At 47.9% G+C, this 22,077-nt stretch overlaps 1 protein-coding gene across 2 annotated transcripts in view; it reads left to right on the top strand.

Moving 5' to 3' along the window:
- The first annotated feature begins 7,422 nt into the window (after positions 1 to 7,422).
- TMEM229B (transmembrane protein 229B) overlaps positions 7,423 to 22,077 on the top strand; it is a 36,026-nt gene continuing 21,371 nt past the window's right edge. The window contains exon 1 of one of the 2 annotated variants that reach the window (XM_058567163.1): positions 7,423 to 7,513. The gene's annotated coding sequence lies outside the window, so the exon portion shown is untranslated. Of the gene's footprint in view, positions 7,514 to 7,664; positions 7,853 to 22,077 lie in introns of those variants that run through there. The other variant, XM_058567164.1, reaches the window with a different exon arrangement.

Here is a 22,077-nt window from a genome sequence, read left to right as displayed (position 1 = left end):
GTTTTTAGTTTCTGTTTTGTTCTTTTCTATATTATGTGAATATTTTACGAGGAGTATGAATCATTTTTCTGATAAAGCTATTAAAATGTTTTAAAAGTATTGATCTCATCAGTAAAGTAGAAAGCTGAGATTCAGGGAAGTTGATGACTAACTCAATAAAGCCACAATGTGCCAGTCAAAAGCCAGAATTTTCCCCCCATAACCTCCCATCCCTCAAGTTTAATGCCAACTCCTTTGAGTCGCTGCCTCCAACAGGTTAAGATCCTGGGAGGGATACGGCAAGTGGGGACCTGGGGGAGTTGGGGTCAATGTTGAGATCAGAGAGGACTCACATGCTTTTGGTATTGCCTGGATCCCTGTTACCTCCTCAGAGCAATTAAGCTATGACCACAACAGCGTTGCTGAATTCCTATTATACACTGTGTTCTTGTGGTCTGGCAGTTGTCCAGGTCTTGAAGGAGCAGACATAAGTCTGGGGACAGAGTTAAGTTGGGCCCAGTTCTAATCCAAGCCCATTTTACACCTTGCAAGGGAAATGGTGTCTTCAGCCAGTTCTCCACTTGGGGAAAGAAGGAACGTGAAGCTGGTCGAGTGCAGTCCAGAGGCCTGGCTTCGTGAGGTTCTGGGCAGGAGCAGCACGGTGATGATTTCAAGGAGAAAGTCCGGGGCCCCTCTTCCTTCCATTTACCCCTTCTCACTCCTCCACACTCACCCACGTTCCTCCACACTCCTTCACTGCAGCACCAGAGACCCTCGTGACCCTCCCGTTGACATTCTTAGAGTTCTGGGACATCTTCCCAGCTCCATTCAGCCTGGTGGACAAGGAGCAGTTAGGACAGGGAGTGGGACTCACTGGGCCCAGTGTCTTCCTAGAACATGAATTTGGATTTAAATAGTAAAAGCTCAAGGATGTGCTATAGTATTAATCTCCCATCATACAAATGCCCATAGGGCACTCACTGAGTCAAGACGAGGCCCCTGAGCAACCAGTTCCCTTCTTAGCCTGCGCACCTGAACACAGACATGCAGTTCCAGAACAAAGCACTCACCCCTCTGTGTCCTTCCTTTGTGTCCCTGGAAACCCCACTATTCTTCCCTCCTGTCCCTGTACCCTTCTACTGTATTCCCTGGGGGGTCCCAGCTCTGTACCTGACATTACTGCCCACCGATATGGAAAAATCCACCACAAGTGGCCGTACCCCTTCCCAAGTCTGTATCTTGCTGAAGGACATAAGACAAAGCAGACCTTGACCTAAGCTGCGGGCAAGAAAGAAAGGCAGAGAGTCTTTGGACAGAAAGAAGTGTGTAAATTTGTAAATACTGGTAGTTTTGAGCCAAAGCCTGAGAGTTTACTTTACAAATAAAGTGTGGGAGAGATAAAGTCAGGTCATGGACACATCACAGAACCCAAACAATCACAGATCTTCCACAACATGGAAGGTACAGAGTTTAAAGCAGTCCCTAGGAGCACGAGGTAATGCTTTGTTATAGACCATTGTGTATTGTTCTCATCTCCAAGGCATAGGCCTCAATCTTTTTACCTGTATGACCCTAAATCATTAGCACAGTGCATGGTACATTAATGCTTGCTGAATTGAATAACAATTGCTTTGAAGTCAGGAGTCCAGTCCTCACCACAGCACAGTGCTAGGGAAGAGAAGACACTAAATGCATACTTATTAATTAATTAGCATCTGAGACTAATAGGACACCTCAGTTGAACAAATTCCCCAGACAAGATAGAGTCCCTGGGATCATCAACCCCTCAGGCTTCTGCAGCCTTTCCTGAAGGTGGCAGAGTTCTCCTACAGGGTCAGGACAAAAAGGGTGAAAAGACTTGAAATCGGTTTTATCCAACCCTTGTGAAGCAATCCGCCCCCCGCCCCCCCCCCCAACTCTGAAGCTGGGCTGCCTCTCAGCCATCTCCTATGGGAGAAACCTTTTGACTCAGATCTACAAATAGAAAGATTTTCCCATTCTAACCCATCGCAGGATGTAGTGGGGCCAAAAATTGGGACTTGGATGAGATGTTGTGATAGAAATTCTTAACCTATTAATGTTGCCAAGTCCCAAGATATCCTTCTGCAATCACTGAGTCTGGCTGAAATTTCCCTTTGAACTGATACAGTGAAGTTGGGACAAGCACACAGTGTCCCCCCAGGGAGAATGGTTTAGATAGCAGCATAAAAGCTTTTAGTTGCAAAGCCTCCTCTTAACCAGACTCGCCTTAACAATACCCCTTTGTCCCTCCTCAGACGACTAAACTCCTTGTATCCTGGCAAAGGGAGGCACAGAGGGGAGGTGACCGGCTTGGAGTTTGGTTTCTAATCTTCATGGCAGAAATTCTTTCAAATTTGCCCAGCACCTGGGCTGACTGCTGAGTGGGAAATGAGAGCAGCTGGGGAGGGGGGTGGCTCTCCCCATGGTTCCTAAGTTTCATAATCGACTCTATCTACTCCCCCACCGCCCAAATTTATAACCTTCACGGTTAAACCCACATCTCAAAGTATGAAGTAGTGTAGTTTTAATGCGTGTGCATATTTTCACTTCGATTTCTTTTAGTGTTGTCTTCCCCCTCCTCTTAATTTACTGCTAGTCTCATGAACCTGCACTAATTTTCAGGGCTGTCTTAGTGCATACACGTTAGTGTCTTAACGCTCTACGGATGAATTCACATTATCACAGAATGGTGAGGTCTTCATTTTCAGGCTCAAGGTGTTCATGAATACTGCATAGTCCTTATCCACCGCATTCTGCATTTTCTTTTTGATGACTGCAGAAGAGACGACACGATTTTTAAATATCCCCCAAGTAGGAACACAACATTATCTTGGGAGCTCTGTGAAAGTCCATACCTCCTTCCCACGTGGACATATGGACAGCAAACCTGATAAACCTGCAGTCAACTTGACCATACCCTGGGGGCCTAAGGCCCCTTCCCTCCATTGGCACCCTTTTCACCCCTTAGAGGCATTTTGTGAACATTCAAGGGCATCCTTAATAACATTTTGCAGTTGCCTCCCTTATCACAGTTCACCCGTCCCTGAGCACAGCTCAGAGCTGTGCCGAGTCTAACGTCTGCCTGTCTCCAGCTCTATTCCAACTCCAGCAAGAGCATGATTTTGTTCAGCAGTCTATGCCTTCCTGTCCTGGTACTTTTCAGAGCTTCCTGCTACTTTCTCAAGGCTTATGTGTTTCTCCCTTTACCTTCTCTCATAGCCAAGAAGATTACGGGGACACTGAGTCAGGCACAAATTCCCTGTGCTGCCTGCTTCCCCCATGTCACGGACATTTGCTTTTGGGCTGCATCGCAGCCTTTCTCTTCCTTTGGGCAACAGTACGTTGATTTCTCTTGACTGCTTACCTCGCAATCGTGATGTGGGGTGCTGGTAGAGCTTACATAGGGTATCCTGGTGGCCCTTCCCTGGCCAAGAGGTGGGTGCCTGACTCAACTTAGGCAAATTTGACTCTTCCACACTTGAACAGAGGTGATAAAAAGCTTGAAGTCCCATCGTTCTGGCAGCAGAGCCCGAGGAGACTGTCAATGACTTCCCATTACCTGTGCTCCCAAAGCTGTCCTGGTCCTAGACTTTTCAAGTCTGTTTGGCAGCCTTCCCTTCAAATCTGTGAGCCACCTGATCATATCCTTCCAGTAAATTCCTTTGAGACTTAAGACAGCTAAAGTCTGTTTCTGTTGCATGCAACCAAAGAATCCTAAATGATACAGGTTCACACTCCTTAGCCTCTTTCCTTCCTATTTCAAGAAGGGGCTGTTACAAAGAGCCTCCTCCTTTTCAAACTCCAGCAGACTACCTTGACCACCTCTCTTACTGCCAAGACCATGCCCATATTTTCTGAAAGACAAGAACTTTCCTGCCCTTCTCCTAAGCAAATCATCTGTAAAGCGTTGCTCTTATCCACTGTAAGTAATTTTCTTGATGACTTTTAAGAGAAACAGAAAGATTTCTGCATGCTTGTTAGAGAGGATAGGCTCCCTGGAGGTTACCCCAGTTCTTCCCTCCCACCTTGTTTTCCTGTAAAGCCGGTCCAAAATAATTTCAAACTCAAGATTGCCTTTGACTTCAGTGCTTCCTCTGCTCCTACCTCACTTCTTTCTTATCACAGCATCTGGGACAGACTATACATAAGCCTCTCTTGGCCTTCAATTTCTATCCTCCGGCTCCTACCCAGGTCCTTCCTGATCTGGCTGCGGGCCCAGGGCCTCCACTGAAATCACCCTCTTGAGCCACATCTCTCCTGACTTGTGGTCAGAGGGCAACCCCCAGGGAACAAATCCTCTCTAAGAAATATACAGAAGTGTTTCTGGTTCTCCTTGAAAGTCATCAAGAAAATTACTCATAGTGGACAAGAGCAGCCTCTTTATGAATGGTTTGCTGTGGAGAAGGGTAGAGAAGTTCTTGTGTTTCAGAAAATATGGCTAAGAACATCACATATTCAAGCCACTTTAGAGACTACAAAGACACTTGAAAGACTCTCTTTTTCCCCGCCTGGTGGTAGAAGAGAGATGTGAGGAGAACTACCATTAACCGCCTACTGTGGCAGGGACTGTTAACTATGTCTATGTGCCTGGCACTATGCTAAGTACCTAACATGCATCATCTTATTTGTGCTTATTTATGCAGCCATGGGGTTGGGTATTATTGCCATTTCCATTTTGCAGATGAGGCAATAGGCTCAGAGAGATTAAATAAAATGCCTTAAGGCATCTGGCTAGGATGTGGAGTCAACTCAAATCCAGGTTGCTTTGACAAGACAAGAAGGCAAAGAAGGTGCTGGCATCCTCTGGTGTGTGTTAGTGGAGCGGGGCTTGGTTTGTCCCATGGTCCTCCACCTTGAATCTATACTTGAAACCCTGGAACCACCATTACTGTGCCCACCTTCAGCCAGGGTCACCCTCCCCACCCATTCCCACAACACTGTATGCATGTCTCAGCATTCTTTGGGTGAATAGCCAGGGGACCCACTCATTGCTACAGATGCTCTTTTTAGATCTGCTTCTGCAGCAGACTGCTCTGCCTTGTACACACTTGATCTTATTTGAAATCTTCTAGGTGCAGATGGAAAGGACCTTGGATGGGATGCCAGAAGACTTGAGTTTGAACTGCATTCTGCTTTGACTAGCAATATAACCTTGACCAAACCATACGATCTCTCTGAGTCTTGATTTCCTCATTTATAAAATGGGGATAAAAATAGCTGCCTTACCCAAAGGGAGAAGATATGTCAGTCGTAAGGTATTATATCAATTTTTGTCAGGAAGAAATGATTCCTAATTTAGGAATGAGGAAAACCCAGATCATGGAGTTAAATCTGTGGGAGAGCCAGATAAAGTGGAGACTGGCCGATGCTAAGGCTTGTGCCTTAGTTCCTAACTCTTCCTTTTTTCTGATTCTGTAATGGGCCCCTTGGCTTGTATACACTATGGCTTCTACATTAAGGATGGAAACGTTAATATTACATATGAAAACTTTTTTTTTGACCTCAAAGTTTATTTTCGTCTTTGATTTTAAAGGAAATTCAAACATTTTTGTGGGACCTAAAAATATTGAGGGTGCTAGGCACTGCACCTACTGTGCCAAATGGCTAAGTCGCCCGGAATTCAGATCTTTTGCTTTAGTGCATTACGCTTTGCTCTGCACAGTGCTGCCTCCCAGAGCCAGAGGGAGCCGAGTCAGCTGCCAGCCACAGACAGAACCAGGGCGGGAGAACTGGGCCTTGAGGCAAGGGGGCACAGGAGAGGGCCCACTTCAGCAGGTGAGCTTTGCTGCCAGACTAACTGAAGCCACTTCTTGCCAGGGTGTTCTTGAGAGAAGGCTGTCCCCTGCCTCTATGACAGTCTTCTAGGGACAGCCCACATGTCTCACTGCAGCCCTGACTCCTTCTCCCCCGTCCCTGCCTTACTCCCAGCAGAAAACACTTTCCTGTTATTGAAGGCCTACTGTGTCCTGAGGACTTTACGTGCATTATGTCATTGGGTCATCACAATATATTTACGAAGTAGGCGATATGATCTCCATCTTACATAGGAGGAAACTAACTCAGGGAAGCCAAGAACTCTGGCCATTGGTGGCACCACGTGGCTGCGTATGTCCTATACTGGTTTGAGAAACCCAACAGAACTCCTTCTTCCCCTTCTGAACTTTCCTTCTGGAAAGAATGACTCAGTCAGCCCAAGAACAGGGAGTGGATGGTATGGGCTTAGAACTCCTGGTCCACATTGCCCGTCCCTAGTTTGTGAAGTTCCTTTGTTAATCTTTGAATATCCTGGCCAGGAACAGGAGGTTGATGGAAGACCCATGGCCCCATCAGGCAATAGGGGAAGACATAGGATCAGATTAGGTTCAGACAGTAGGAAAGCAGACTAGCTTCTCACCGAGAGTGGGGCAAGACCTAGTTGGATGAACCTCAAGTTCCTTTTCTTAGAAGACTCTTTGCTGCCTTGGACCTCTAGGACCTCTTTGTCACTGTGGCATGTGATAAAAAGGGGGAGAGGGCTAGGAGAGAAGCAGCCATGAGATCTCTCAGATCAGGCCTGGGCACACACACACAAGGTCTGTGTGAGAATTAGAAAAGGTTGCCCCCTCTGGACAGATTATTTACAAAAGGACACCCCCAGGGGGCATTATAAATTTTTTAAAATGTCTTTTGCTCTTGGCTGCAGGCAGCCAGCGCCAGGACCCAGGCTTGGCGTGGGGGTAGGAGTTGGATTACATTCCCACTCCCTGCTCAGGGTTTCTGCAGGACCTAGGACCCTTTGAGGGGCCTGTCTCAGGTCAGGGGCCCTTTGTCACAGATTTCCCATGTTCCATATTCTAAAATCTCCAGGCTTTCCAGATGACATCCATTATTTTCCACCTTCCAATAAAAGAATCTAGCTTGACCTCAGAAAGGACATCTGTTTAATCTTTGCAGTAGAAACCAAATTGTGGGCCTTGGAGGTTCAGGCCTTGCCCTTGGCAAATTCTTTAACTTCCATAGGCCTCAGTTTCTCCATCTTGAAAATGGGGATAATAAAAATGACCTTGCAGGGCTGTTTCAATGAATGGCCTGCAGAAAACGTGCACACAGTGGGTCTGCAACACCATGTAGACCGTGGTCCTCAGGTGGCTGGGACCTGCAGGATACCCACAGCGGATGTTGTACACGCAGTCCCCACAACTCCTACAAGCTGGGAGGTGAGGGGCCCGGGCTAGTCTTCTCCTCCGGGCTCCTGCAGACACCTCAAATGCAGGCGGGGTGGCGGGGGCCGGGAGGGCCCAGGAGCTCTGCACTGCAGCCCCCTGCGCCGCGGCCCGGGCCGAGGGCGCGCTTCCAGGCGCCCGGGGCGCGGCCGACTCCCGGCTGCGGGAGGCGGCAGGGGGCGGCGGGGTCGGCGGGGCAGCGGACCCGGCGGGCGAGCCCGCGAGAGGGCGAGCAAGGAGTTAAGCCCGGCCGGAGGCAGAGCGCCTGTCAGACGCGAGCATGTGCAGTTTGCACCGCATCCGTACTATGGGTGAGTGCCGCCGCCGCCGGGGGCTCGGATCGGCCCGGGCAGCGGCGGCTGCAGCCCCCCGGCCCCCTCGCCGCCGTAGCGGGGGCCGACACACAATGCGGGGCTAGGCGCGGCGCGGGAGGGCCGGCGGCGTGGGGGAGGCACGGTCGGCAACTCGGCGCGGGGGGAGCCCGAGCGCCGGGCGTGGGGGTGGGGAGCAGGCGGCGCAGGAGAGCGCCTCGAGTCCCCGCGCGGGAGGAGGAGCGGGAGCAAGCCGGGGAGACGGCGTTCCTGGCCGCACCTGCGCCCGGCGGGAGGCCGGCCCTGCCCTGCCCCTGCCCGCGGCCCCGGCCCGCACCGGTAGGTGCCCCCCCAACGCCCACCGAGAGGCCTTTCCGCCGCCCGGAGAGGTGGCCGCGCGGGGCGGGCAGCGCCAAGTGCGGGGGGCGCGGGCGATGGTGCGGTGATGGGGAAGACGGGGCGACGGGCTGGGGACGCTGCCGGATCCCGCTTCCTCTTTGCTTTCGGTTTCGAAGCGGCTGCCCCGGCTCCAGAGCGAGCCGAAGACTAGATGGTGCGCCCGGGCTTGGATTCCCTGCGGGGGATGGGCACGCTGGGGGGCGTGTTGGGGAAGGGGTGCACGTTGGCAACTTTCCTCGCCTGAAACAAAGGGGCATCGGGGAGATGCGAGGGGAAGGGGCCGGCCGGGGATCTCCGACAGCGGAAGGTTGACACCTCCTCGGGAGTGCGGAGGGGGGCACCAGTCTGAGTGGAAGCCAGGCAGCCACGGACCCTCCTGAGTTTGAGGTTGAGGACTTTCCTGAATGGGAGGGAAGCGTGAAGATGACCCTGGCGCCTTCTCTCCAGGGTGCATGGAAAAACTAGGTGATGCTGGACTGCACACCTAGACGTCCTCCCCTCCCCGGGTCCGTGTTCTGGGTCCGAGCCCAGTCCCCTGGCTGCCGGCTCTCCATCTGCCCTCCCTGATCTCCAGTACTTGGTGGGAGATGCAGGGCTGGGATGGAGACCATTACAGCTCTGTTCACGGCAAGGGCAGAGAGACACTGGCCTCTTTCCCAGGTGTCTTCCTTTCTCTCTTTTATGCCCGGGCAGAAACTGACCCCCTTCCCTTCCTTCCAGGGACTTTTTCCACGTATCCTTGGGAGTATGTTTTGCTGCCTCAGGTACAGAGCTTAGGGTGGCAGGAGGTTGTTCTGATGCCACTTCAAGCGCTCCCAGGAGGAAAAGAGCAGGACTCCCAGGGAGCTGTTTGCCAGTGTAACCTTGGGGGCTCTGCTCACCAATTCTTGTGTGTTGTCAGCACCTAGTAACAAATGAGCTGTTACTCTGGCCTTCGGACTTGTGTCATCAGGAGGCCTGGGTTTCTCTCTTTGCTGTAACCAGGAAGAGGGGTCAAGAGGAGGGCTGAAAGACTTGCCTTGGGGGTGGTAGAGTCGTTCTCTCTAGATAACAAATGGGCCAGGTGCCAGGTCCCCGGTCCCCAACTTTGTGTCTCCAGGAACGAGGTGCCTCCAGCTCCAAGCCAGGTTGCATGTGACTACTGCCTTCCATCCTGTGGCAGAACTGCCCATTGCCTCTCTTCCTCTTAGAAAGGATAGCAGTTTGAGAGTCAGGTTTTTCCCCTGGTTGGAAGGCAGAGCTACATCTGCTTGCCTGTGGAGACAGAAGGCACTTGCCGGGAGGGGAGAGCTGGACTGCTGGGTGACTCTCCTGCCCGCTCCTGTGCATGAGCTAATGATATATGAGTGGTTGGGCCAGGGGTGGGCCTGCCAGGACATCTCGCTCTAGAGGCATGGAGGGTGGGCTGAGATGAGGCTTGGCCCCCTCCCCAAGGCTTTGTATTTGGGGACAGCAATGGGTAACTGGGGAGACAACAGGGGCTAGACCAACTTATTTATCTGGTCCTTGGAGGGAAATGACAAACTGATTTAACATAGACTTTGGCCACTTAAAGGTACAGGATTGAGGGAGGTTTGGGGACTAGTCAGGGGCAGCAGGAGAAAATGAAGTCCTCTGAGCTCTAGATCTGTGGCCCTGGAACTTGTGGCTGAAGTCAGATGCAGGTGTTAGACCAGAGAGCACCACCAGCCCCACTTCTAGGGAACTTTCCCCTCTGAATGGGCAGAATTGATCATCCTTCAGCCCCCCATTGGCTTTATCCCAAGCCATCTATTCAGAGTTGAGGATAATGATGTGGAGGTCTGACCTCCCCACCCGCAATGGTGAGAGAAGACGCTTTTCCATGGATGGTTCCTGGGATGTACTGACTATAAGATGGGAGAATGATACTTCCCTGACTCCCTCTTTTAAAGTGATGAGGCATGAATTTTACATTTATAAAGTGATTTAAGCACCTTGGGTCTGTGAGTGAAAGATATTAAATGAGTTAGGGAGGGTTATACTGTGTTTATTTCACTTGCGTCGGATTTACATATTGTTTTTAAAGGGAAAGGTGTCATTTTGCAGGAAAGGACTAAATTACAGCTTTTGTGATAGGGAAAGCTCGGTGTTGGTTTTAAAAGTGTAGTTTTAATCAGAAAGGCACTTGCTGCAGCACAGAGGTAGCCAGTGTTTTTCTGTCTGCCTCTGCTCTCAGGATGTCTTAGAGTTCCTTCCTAGGACGAGTCTTCCTGGCAGATGGTGTCCAGTCCAGGCATCTGTGATCGTCGCCCTCCAAGCTCTGAGGAGGGTCTCTGATGATGCTGGGGACCCTGATGTTAGAAGTTGAGACCTGTGTAAGGGCAGATAAGTGAAGGCGCTTGGTCTCAGCAGCGGCCATATCAGATCTGGCTGTCCTTGAGGGAAGGGAAATCTAACCCTGGCACAGCCTGGCTGTTTTCAAATTTATATCCCTTTTCTTTCCTCCTCCCTCCCCCCTCCCCTCCTCTATACGGACAAAGTGGTTTGGGTTTTATTTTTTTGTTTCAGGAACATTCCTTTTAAGGGGTGGATAATTTCTGACTTGGCAAACTCGCAGCTCCCTTTGTGGCAACACCTGGCTAAGGAGGGAATGTCAGAAGGATTTCTGATGTTCTGAGCAGGAAGAAATTCAGCCTTTCTGGCCAGGTCTTCTGCTTACTTCTCCACCAGCTCTTAGAAATCAGAGGCTTTGTATTTGAGAAGTAAAATGTAAGCTGATTTCTGGGGAAGGGCAAGGAGGCGGCGCTTTGGGTTACGGTTTTCCTTGAGGGAGCCTCGCACATTGCGAGTTAGCACGCTGGCTGTGGTAGATGTGGATATCTGTGTTGGGGAAGTTTTCCTTTCCTAAGATTTAAGAGTGTTCAGACTCGAGTATGGGAGGAGACCCACAGGTTCTACTTTCTCATTGCAAGACAAAGATGCACTGATGGAATTTAGGTACCCACGTGCTTGGTTACAGAAGTACATTTGCCTCAGACTTGGAGCTGTGAGATGCTCTCTGCTGTGATCCAAGGAAAAGGAAGTGGTTTTTACCCCTGCACTCACATCCATAGATAGAACTGAGGCTGAATAAGTAATCTCTCATAGCCCCAGGTAAAAAGGAATTTTTTTCTCCCTTCCCTTTGCTCACATCCATCTTGCAGGTGTGGACTCCCGTTCTCCTCCATCCTAAGGCCGCCCTCAAATTTCATTTTAACGTTAGTTCCCTTATGTATAAATTTAGTGGAGTTGAGGTCACAGGGTGATATTGGCTCCCTGCTCCTTCAAAGGACAGTTCTGAAAGGTAACTTTCCACCCTCCTCTGATGTCGGTGCTTCTACCTTTGGAGTTGGTCACAATCCAGTCTGGCAATTTGAGGAGTAACTAAAGTCATTGCCAATTCCTGTTTCTGAACATCCAGGTCTCCATCATCCTTTACTCTGCTGGCTCCCCAACAGGGAGTTTCATGTAGTCTTGGCTCCCATTGTGGCTGGTGTCCTGGGAGGGACAGCGTTCTTGAAATTAGGGCAAACAGTCTACATGGGTAGGAGTTGGGTCCTCAGATTGCTCCTTCCTGCTGCCCCATCCTCTAGAAGCATGGCAGTTTAAAAAAATAAGACTTGCGTTGTCAAATCCTAACTTAATGTAAGGAGATCGAATCAAAAAGGAGGCCTAATCAGAGAGCACACTTTCCGCCATTCCTTTCCACTTCAGAAGCTCCACATTCAGAATGCACTGGGTTAGCCATTTATGACTGCTTCTGCAGCTGGATTTGAATGATGAATGCCTTCTAGCTGGTTCATTCATTCGTTGTTTCCTTTCAGTTTTTAAGAGGCACTCCGTCACATGAGTTTCTGGAATGGTCTGTTTCCATCAGAGAGGTCACTCACCCTGAGTTTTCGTAAGGCCTTGATACCAGCCCTGAGGACCTAGGGATGCCCGCCAAGAAGGAGAGTGAAGGGCCACAAAGAGAGGATTCTTTTCTGGACTTCTGAGGGGTGATTCATGCTTCCGGATAAAATGTGCTTCCTGGCGCTCCATGGTTTTGTGGCTTGCACGCTCAGTGAAGGGACAGGCCCTGGGGCGAGGAGCCCACCTTGTAGACAATAACTGCATTCTTTGGAGGAATGGTGGGGACCTATTTTTAGCCCACTGCCAACCCCCATCTTCTTTTTTCATAGCCGTTCTTGGCCAGAACCTATTTTAGTCCCTAGTCCCTAGGATCCCCCTCTCTCTCATTCCCAATCAAAAAAGCCTTTTCAAAGCCAGGAGTAAGGCAGCCAGGGCATTGGTCTTACTTTCATCTACCTTCTTAAATATGGACGAGAAATATTGTCACCACTGGGCAACACAAGCAGCAGTGCCAGATTTTTGTTTTGTAATTGTGTTTTTGCCTGCCACAAACAAGGAGATGACCTTCCTACACTGATCTGTAGATGCCTTAAAGCTTTCATATAGCCTGCACAGTTTCTAGCACATGGTGAGTGCTTATTACATCATCAGCTGTGCTGCTTGGGTGTGATCAGATACCCAGATTTCTAGGTCCTTGGGCAATGATATCGTTTGTGTAGGAGTTGGTGGTTGGCAAAGGCTTCCAGAATCAGGAAATCTGGGATCCCTCCCTGACTCACTTGTGTGACTTTGGACAGCCGATTTCAGCCCTCTGAGACTTAATTCCACAAAGGGAGCTTCAGCTGGCTTCAGTGATCATAGCAATAATAGCAATGACAGCCACCATTTATTGAATGCTTACTATATGCCAGGCATTTGGCTAAGCATTGATATATGTTCCCCTTCTCTCACAGCAATGAGATAGCTACTATTAATTATCCCCATTTTACAGATGGAAACACTGAGGCTCTGAAAAATAAGTGATTGCACATGTCACACAGCTAGCAAGTGTCTGAACTGGGATTTGCACTGAGATCTGTCGGATTCTATTGTGCTGATGTGGATGAAACACAGCTAGTTAAAACGAGATGGAAGTTCAGATTCTTATTTGAAAAATAACATCCCGATGAATGTTCGGGAAGATGAGAGAGGTTGGTACCCTGCATTGGGGAAGTGGACCAGATGGCCTGGGAGTTACTATAAGGGAAACAGACTTTCTGCTTGGCATAGGAATGTATCTCATAAACCCCATTTCATTTTGATGCCAAAATTTTTTCTCTGGCTTGACAGGCTCTCTAGGCAGCCTTTTTCTTTCTGTCACCCTACTGCCATTGGTCATAGTAGCTTATCTTTGCAGATTCTTGACTCCAGTCTTCATCCTCCCACCTAGTTTCTGGGCCTTCCCCTGCCCATCATTAGAGTCCAGCTGTGGAGACCTGATTATGCCTCTGGGGTCCCGGGTGCACTCTGCAAAGTACCGCAAGCATTGGACTCTCCTGTTCCTCTGAGAAAATATTTTTGGCCACTGATTACTGCATTCAAAGGTGACCAGGTAGTTCACTGAGATGATTCTCCTCTCTTTCATCCTTCTTTGTTCCAGGCAGGTTAACTCTGAGGCTCTTCTACCATTTTGAAGTGTTTGGGAAGAGGAATAAAGGTTGATGTGGTGTCCTGGAGGAGGTAAACTGACCATCTTTGAGAGGTAGCATGATGGTGTATAACGGAGCATTGTGCTAGGGGTCAGGGGACTCGGGTTCTCATCTCAACTCAGTGACTCTGGGAACGTGACATGTCCTTTGGCCTTTAGTTTCCTTATCTGTAAAATAAGAATGTTGGAATAGATATTCTCTAACATCTCATCCAGCAATAATGCTGGATGATCCAGTAGAATCTGGATAACTTGGTCCTTTCTCAGAGAATAACTCAACGGGTCTGGAATTGTAGGAAGTCAGAGCTGGGAGAGCAGAAGTGTTGTTGAAGGAGAAAGAAGCCAAACAGGAAGTTAAGGGACAAAGTCAGAGCTGGAGTAAGTCTCTTCTTGTGAAATGGGACTGGGTGGGGTCATTCTTCCTCTGACTGTTTAAACAGGGCAGCAGAGAGGTGGCGTCTGTTCTCCCGTGTACTCGCCATCTCCTAAACCATGGGAAACACCCCTTGTATCTTGGTCTTAGAACTTAAACCTCCCACCTCCCTCATTCTCTGACTGTTCCCAAGTGAAGGCAGCAGGGGAGCTGTGCATAGGTGTGTGTTTTACATTCTACACTTGGATTTGGCAAACTCCAGGGCCTGGTTCAGCCCAGGATCCCCCAGGGCTCCAGGACCTGGGGACTTGACTGTTGCTTTCCGAGTGACTCAGTGTTAGTGAGAACATGCCTCCTCTCTGCTGCCCTAGTTCCACCTGAAAGAGCAGGATCATACCTAAGCTCAGCCTAGGAACTTGGGGAGCCACAGCTTTTCTATTCGTGGAATTGGGCCATCTGGACTTCCCTTTGAACAGAGCCATTTGTCCAGGGACCCTTGGATTCTGCCATCCATTGGTACATCTTCTGTTTGCATTTCATCATCTTCAAGGTTGAGGAGCAAATGAGTTCCCACTGAACCCACCAAACCAATCTTTTCTTCCTGTCTTTTTCCTTAGTTCCTTATTGCCCTATACCAGTTGTTTGTAATGGTGGTTACCATACCACTGGGAATAGGAGAGATAGTTTTAGTTGGTACAGGGACAAACATTTCATTTCAATAGCTATGTTCATAATGAGTGTAAAGATACATGACTTGTTGGAATGTCCTCATAAAGCCACTTAATTTCGTCTCTCACTGTCCCTTCAGTTTATTCGCTGGGATTGGTTCTTTCCCTGCCCTGCGATGAAAACTCAGTCAGGCCCCATAACTTTTCTGGTCATTCTTAGGCAGTAGAAGGTTCTGTGGTCACTTTAAGTCACAAACATAGTCTCAGTTCAGTACTTAATTCGTTTAGTCTTTTGTCACTGGGCTGGGAGGGACAGGAAAGGGCTCACTTGGCCAGCAGTATTGTCTGCTGGCTTCCAGCTCCCTGCGCCTGGCAGGTATTTAATGCCCATTCTCTCTCTTGTGGCCATGTTCATGGTTTCTAGAGACTCCTCCCCCACCGATTGCTGGGATCATTCACTTCCAGTTGTCTTGAAAAGAGCAAATTATCCTCTAAAATCCAGCTATTCATCTCCAGCCTCTTTTGGCTAAGGTCCTTCAGTCTGTCCAAGTGGCCTTCTTGGATAGGATCTGCTCTGACCTCATGCCAGCCCTCTCTTGCCTGCGGCCCACATTAGCGCAAGGAGACAATCACATGTTCTTGGGCGCATGAGTTTAGGAGTGCAGGCCGGCCCTGCAGCGCAGCCGTCCCTCTTGGCTCCTCTGATAGCAGATGGCCAGCCTCATGCTTTGGGTGTCTCAAGTGGTGATCAGGTGCCAGTCCACCGTGTCCTCCCAGTTGCAGGGTCAGACATCAAGTTTCCTGAGTGGTCCTGTGGAAGCCCCTCTCACCAGCTTGGGAGCATCAGACCAGCTTGTACTCAGTGCCTTAATGACGACTTTTGATTTAACCTCTTGTTATATGTGTCATCAAAACCATAACTGTCACAAGAGGCTCATGATTTCATGAATATTATTGCTTAGGATAAGGCTATACTACATATTTGACTAAAAATTTAACTTAAAAAGGTTAAAAACAAGTAACATTTATTGAGTACTTATAATGCCAGGTATGCGCTTTCATTTAACCCTCACGAGGGAGGTCTTTGTATTAGCTCTATTTTATAAATGAGTAAACTGAAGCCAAGAGAGGTTGAGCAGCTTGTCCAAGGTCACACAGTTGGCCTCAGAGCCCAGATTCAAAAGGAAAGAATCTGACCCCAGAGTGTGCTCTTTTCAACCACTACCCTCTGTCTTCCCACAAGGGTGGTGGGCAGCCATGATAAGTCATGAGGGCAGAAGGCAAATGATTGGGAAATGCTGCCTTAGGATATAACAGTAGGTTCTTCACTCTTGCATTCAAGCTCTCCATGCAATGCCTTTACCTGTTTTTCCAACAACTCCTGTGCTCTTTGCTGGAGCCTAATCCACATGTCTGGCTAAGCTGCCAGGCACATGCCCCCACTGTACCTCATATTATTTCCCTGCCTGGAGGGCCCTCATCTGCTTTGCTGCCTCTCCAAACTGAAGTGCTTTTAAAAGTCAGAGCCTGTCTTGGCTGCAAAGGTGTATTTGACCAAAACCACTTCAGCTGGGATCTTTCACGCCTCTTGTAATTTCATCACTAAATTGGCAGTTATTATGTGCTTCTATGCAAAGAGCGGTGAAGGGCGGTTAGCAAACCCCCATCCTGATTTCTCCGTGCCACAACAGGTTGTTGCTAACTTACGCAAGGCCTCCAACCTCTCTGAGCCTTGGTTTCATCATTTTTAAACTGTGGGTGTGGGTTAGCTCCCTTCCGTTTTCAATATTCTATGACTGATGTTGACCTTCTTGTCCCCAATAACTTTTAAGCTCTTGAAGCCTGGACCTGTATCTTGTATGTCTTACTCCATCCTGGGACCCTGCACGAGGTTTTACACACAGAAGGTGTTTCATAATATTAGTCCATTGGCTGCTGGGAAATGCTGCTGTAAGTCTGCTCCGGGCTTGACCAACTTTTAGAAATCGCCTTCTTTGGGTGATCACCAGTGAGGACTTTACGGTTCTCTTTTCTGCATGAGTTTATAACAAAAGTTTTGGGTCCAATCTGCTGCCTTTTTTCTATAAGAAACCTAACGTGATGCTATTAAGACGCATACTCCTTTATCTGGTTTCAAAATCCAAAACATTCTAAAACGGAAAGCTTTTGGTAAAACCCGACCTGGACTAATGTGAGGCCGTTGGTTAGCTATCTACTCTGCAGAGTGTGATTATTCATAGATCTGGCCACAGAAATGTTAATGTGTTTGAATGGGGGTGTGCCCCAGACCCTGCTGTGAGGTTATGTAATCTACAGGATGTGCTCTACATTGCCTTTTTAAAGATCTGAAAAATTCTGAATTCCAATGGTTTCGGGTAAGAAACTCTGGTGCTCTGTGGTATTTCTCAACAGAGGTGCTGTTGGCATTGGGGTCGGATAGGTCTTTGTTATGTGGGACTCTTCCAACATCACAGAACCTCACGTGACCCCGCCTCATTGGCACCATAGTGTACCAATTTGATTTTTTTAAATATTGCATTATGATGCCATTTATCTTGATTATTAAGTTTTTTTGGTACCTCCTTATATTTTGTGCCAGAGGCAAATGCCTTTCTTGCCTCACCCTCGTCCCGGCCCTGAATGACTCCTAAACCGAGAAGGCTTATCCTCTTCTGGTATGTCCTCAGGTGGGAGGTACCTGCTGGGTACATTTCGGCTTAACATGAGTGGGGCCCTGTTGGCTCCTTGACTGATTCAGCTCCCCAGAGAGACTTGTAAACTGGTTCTTGGATGAACTTCCTACATCTGGATGTGTCGTTGGAGCCCATGTGAGTCTAGTTCCTCTGCCTCATCTGGGAAGTGACGCGGCTGCTCATCTGAGAGTCAGTCTGCTTGTTGATCCCTACAGCTGCTTTGACCTGACGTTTTCAAATTTTTAAAAAATATACAAATGCTCCTGGAAAAACATGAAAACAATAGAAAAATGTACACTGATGGACTCTAAAATGTTCTATTTTGTTTTATTCATTTTTTGATGAGGAAACTGAGAGGAGAGGTGATAAGAGTTGTGAGTTTAGTGGAGGAGCCAGGCTCAGAAAGCCCTGATTCTGGACCCCCTTTAGCACTCCAAGCCAGCAGGCTGCTCCCTTCCTTTCTTCCCAGGCCCCAGTGTCCTCAGGCTGGGGAGGACACGTGAGTCAGTTAGCTGTCCCCTCTTGATTGAAGGACACATCTTTTTTTATTTTGCCTTTTGTCCCTGTTTGGCAGTGACGGGTACGCCTATGGGAATTAGGCTGCCTTTACCCCACCATTAAATGACCATCTCGGAATCTGAGTCCTAAGTATTCTGGCCTGCCTTTTTAACCTAGTGGAGGTCCTCTGAGATCACTTCTCTAGATTCCTGTCCGTGGTCCTTATGATATAGCGTTTTCCATAAATATCCTTCAGCATCCTCTTATGTACTGTTTACTCATCTTCTCATCCATTAAGGAAGATATACCCAAGACAAGCCTGACACCTATTTCTTTCACTTCCTCGAAACACGTCTTTGGCTCCAGACATTGAACCATTTTTCATTTCCCTGGCCCCTACAGATGACTTGTGGTCTTCTACCTATTGTCATTATGCTGGAAAATGCTGAGATATAGTATAATTTAAATTAATCATAGAAATGAAACTTCCCAAGGGTGTCCAATTGAATAGTTTTCTTAAGCCCTGTAGGTTGACCACATTGTCCATGCACCCATCATTCAGGAGCTTCGTGTCCATATCTGTTAAGGCCGTTGAATTTATTCTGTGGGGTTGATCGTTTGAAGCCACCTAATTCTGCCCACCCCTTCATTCCCGTCGGCATTACGGTTTCCTTTGTTCTAAGGGCACACGATCTGGAATGGTGCCCTCTTTTTATTTAGCATATATTCGTAATGCCTCCTAATTACCCTGAATAAAATTCATAGATATTATGACCTGCCTATATCGATGAGTTTAAAAAAAAATCAATATAATGCCTAAACTGTAATATAAAAGAGAAAATAAAGGAACAGTTAGTTATAATACAATATCACATATTCGAATATGTAATTGCTTGGGCACAACTACAGGGAAGACAGAGGGAAGGAGTCAGATGCTTGAACCTGTACATAGAATCACTGAGAATATAACAGCTACAAATACCCACAGATACAGGTGTGTTGTGTGGGTGACTCAAATACCAGGAGAGGTGCTGCTGAGGTTGACGTGATTTTCCCAGATGGTGAACCACTCTTGGTAAAGTTCCAAAGAACATCAAGTACAGTATCCCCTCGATTTGCACTTTAATGGCATGCCTGGACAATTCAGTATATGTTAAAATCCTCTGTGTTTCAGAAAGGGAGTTTGGTTCTAGACCAGAATATTATAAATGGGCTTGTCACCTCTGTGAATGTCCACTGAAACATTGCAAAGTCACATGGGAGAGTTCTTTGGTGGGCCTTGGTGGGAATTGCAGGGAGTCCAGCATTCCAGGTCCCCACGTCCATGTACCTGTAGCACTCCCCACCCACCGTGGTGCTGACAGAGGGTCCCCCAACCCCAGAGGTGGCCCCATTGAGAATGCTGGTCTGGAAGAAGGACCAAGACCAGGAACTGGGAGACCTGTGTTCTAGGTCTGGGCTATAGTACCTCAATATTTGTGTGACCTTAACTCCGGATGCCTGGGTCTCCTTTCTGTAAAGGGGATTATAATGACACACTCGTTCTGCTGGCCCATGGGATTGTGGCTCACCGTGCTCTCCTCCACAACCTCAGGACAGGCCAGAGCATCCATGTGTGCCCCACCACGTATACTCCATCCATCAGCTCTCCCTCACTGTGGTTTGTTCTTAGCATTTAAACATCCTTAGGTCTCTCTTATCTAGGAAAGAAAGAAGGGAAGGAGGGAAGGAGGAAGGACACTTCCCTTATCTCTACTTCTCCAGCAGCTTTTCTCTCTTTTCTTTACAAATTTCTCACAAGAGTCATCCGTACACACTGTCTCAGTCACCTCCCTTTGCAGTCACTCCTTCTTAAATGGCCCCCAGTGACCTCTGCAGCTAAATCTCTTCAGTCCCTGTCTGACTTGTCTCTGCAGTTAACCACAGCCCCGAACTTCCTCTCTCCTGCCCCCACTTCCCTGACCCTTGGTCCTTCCTCAGGCCCCTTCACAGCACCTCATCCTCTACCAGCCCTGAATGTCACCCCTCACACCTTCTCCCCAGCATGCTCCCCCGTGCGTGCCCCATCCAGCTGGGGTCCCAGACCTGCCTCCAGCCTACAGTCCCGTGAGCATCTCAATCAGAGCATGTGACACGCAGCTCATCGTGGGTCACTGCGCACACCTGTTCCTGTGTCCTTTTCTCTCAGGGAATGACACCGCCATTGCCCAAGTCAGAAGTCTGGGTGTCACCCTCGACTCCTCCCTCTCTCTCCCTCCCTCCCAATAATCTCTCACCAGTCCTGTTAGTCCTGCTTTCTTAATAGCTCTCAAGTCTTCACTAATTTGAGTTGCCTGCTTGACCCTTATCGGAACCTAGGATTGCAACCTTATTTACTGTTTGAACTGGATTAAAACCTTTAGAGACCCACAGCACAGACCAGTTTAGGGTCCCATAAGTAATTAAGAATAAATGAATATAATTCTAAGTTATAATATAAAATCGTGGTTTCAGAAACAACAAAATTTATTTGTGTGCTAAAGCCACAATAGCTTCTTTTTGATTCTCTCTCATTTTCTCTTCCTGAAAATAATTTTCTTTGGTGCCCCGTGGTGGGCGGTACCCTAAGCAGGTGTTTAGCGGGCCAACGGGCAATCCAGGACCACTTAGAATGTCAGCCTCCTGTGGCCCAGACTTGCGTCTTTGCCTCTGTGGTCTTTGCATGTCCCTGTGTCTCAACATAGACACTGAGCAATTATTTAATGAACACATAAATGAATGCATGAATAATGAGATGAACTTGACAGGGCTCCCTTAAGTAAAAAGCACAGTCAGAATATAAGTTATTAGTAGTAGTAGTTTTCTGGTGTTTGATGTTACAGTAGAATTTCCAAGATTTTATATTTCCAATGTTTTAAAAACAACCAGCCCCACTATTGTGCTTCAGCTTTCATACTCCAACCTACTTAGCAATGCGTAGTCTGCATAGAAATGATGCATATAAGGATTTCTGAATAATAAATAAATGAGTTTGTACAATATGATGGTTTGCTCCGTGAGGCTGCTTAAAGAGACTGTCAGTTGTCTGGCTGTGGGGTATTTAAAGTGACCACACCCAGCTGTGACAGACAGAGCCTGGGGAGCGAGGCTGTGCCTGGGTGTGTGTGTGTGGGGGGGGGATTACCTTGGAGTTAGGTGGTGGTGATCGTGGTGGGGTGTGGGAAAGGGGGCACCCACTCCAGACAGCCTGCCTCAGATCTCAGAAGGGAGGAACATGGCCTAAAGGCCTAAAGTCAGGCAGTATGAATAAGACTAGCCACAAATCTTTTTGGGGAAATGAAATACCATGTAACACCCAGAAGGTAGTGGCTGAACAAATATAACATGACTCATTATTATGGGCTTGTAGACATAGCAGGTGTCAAAACATCTCCAGAAAATATTAACTACCATTAAGAATAGACCCAAAAGGTTAATAATCCTGTCCTCTGGTATTAATATGGAGGCCTCCTGGAAGATTGCTGATCTTGGGGAGAGGAAGGAGTAAATCGACAGAGAAGTAAGAAAAGAGAAGGGCCAAACTGGGAGAGGAAGTGGAATTTTTGTGCCCGATGCAGACATGTGAGGACCAGTGTCCCCCCTGGATTCACCTCCATGTCTGCTCCACACCTACCCCAACCCCTGTCTAATGGAAGGGGCCCCTTTGTTGGTTTTTTTCCTCCAAACTTTTTATTTGGAAGTAATTTCAAACTTACAGAAAAGTTGCCAGAATCGTACAAAACACCCTTATACTCTTTTATCCAGATTCACTATTTTTAACATTTTGCCTCATTTGCTTTATCATTTATGTTCTCTCGCTTGCCCAATTTTTTTCTAAACCATTTAAGAGTAAGTTGCCTACATCATGGCCCTTTATCTCTAAATATTTCAGGGTGGATTTCCTAAGAATAAGAATACTGTTTTACATAACCTTCGGTAAATTGAACATTGATACAATACTTGATCTAATCTGCTGGTGGTATTCCAGTTTTGTCAGTTGACCCAATAATGTCCTTTACAGCATTTTTTCCTCTCCAGGACAGGATCCAGTCTAGGATCCCATACTGCATTTAGTTGTCATGTCCCTTTAGTCTCCTTTCATCTAGAGCAGTTCCTCAGCCTTTCTTTGTCTTTTATGACATTGATATTTTTGAAGAATATAGCCTCCTCTTCCCCCTTTTAAAGAAATAGAATGTTCTTCCCATTGGATTTGTCTGATGTTCGCTCATGTTTTGACTCTGGTTACACATTCCTGGCTGGAATATACATGAGTGATGTTGTGTCCTTTTAAGTGTATTACATCCAGAGGCACTGATGTCCATCTGCCCCTTATGTGTGATGTTGTTTGGTCACTAGGTCAAGGCGTTGTCCAGTTT

Source organism: Diceros bicornis, chromosome 24 (genome assembly GCF_020826845.1).
Source record: "Diceros bicornis minor isolate mBicDic1 chromosome 24, mDicBic1.mat.cur, whole genome shotgun sequence".
Lineage (NCBI taxonomy): Eukaryota > Metazoa > Chordata > Mammalia > Perissodactyla > Rhinocerotidae > Diceros > Diceros bicornis.
The sequence above is the reverse complement of the archived record's forward strand: the minus strand, read 5'-3'. Positions and strand labels throughout refer to the sequence as shown.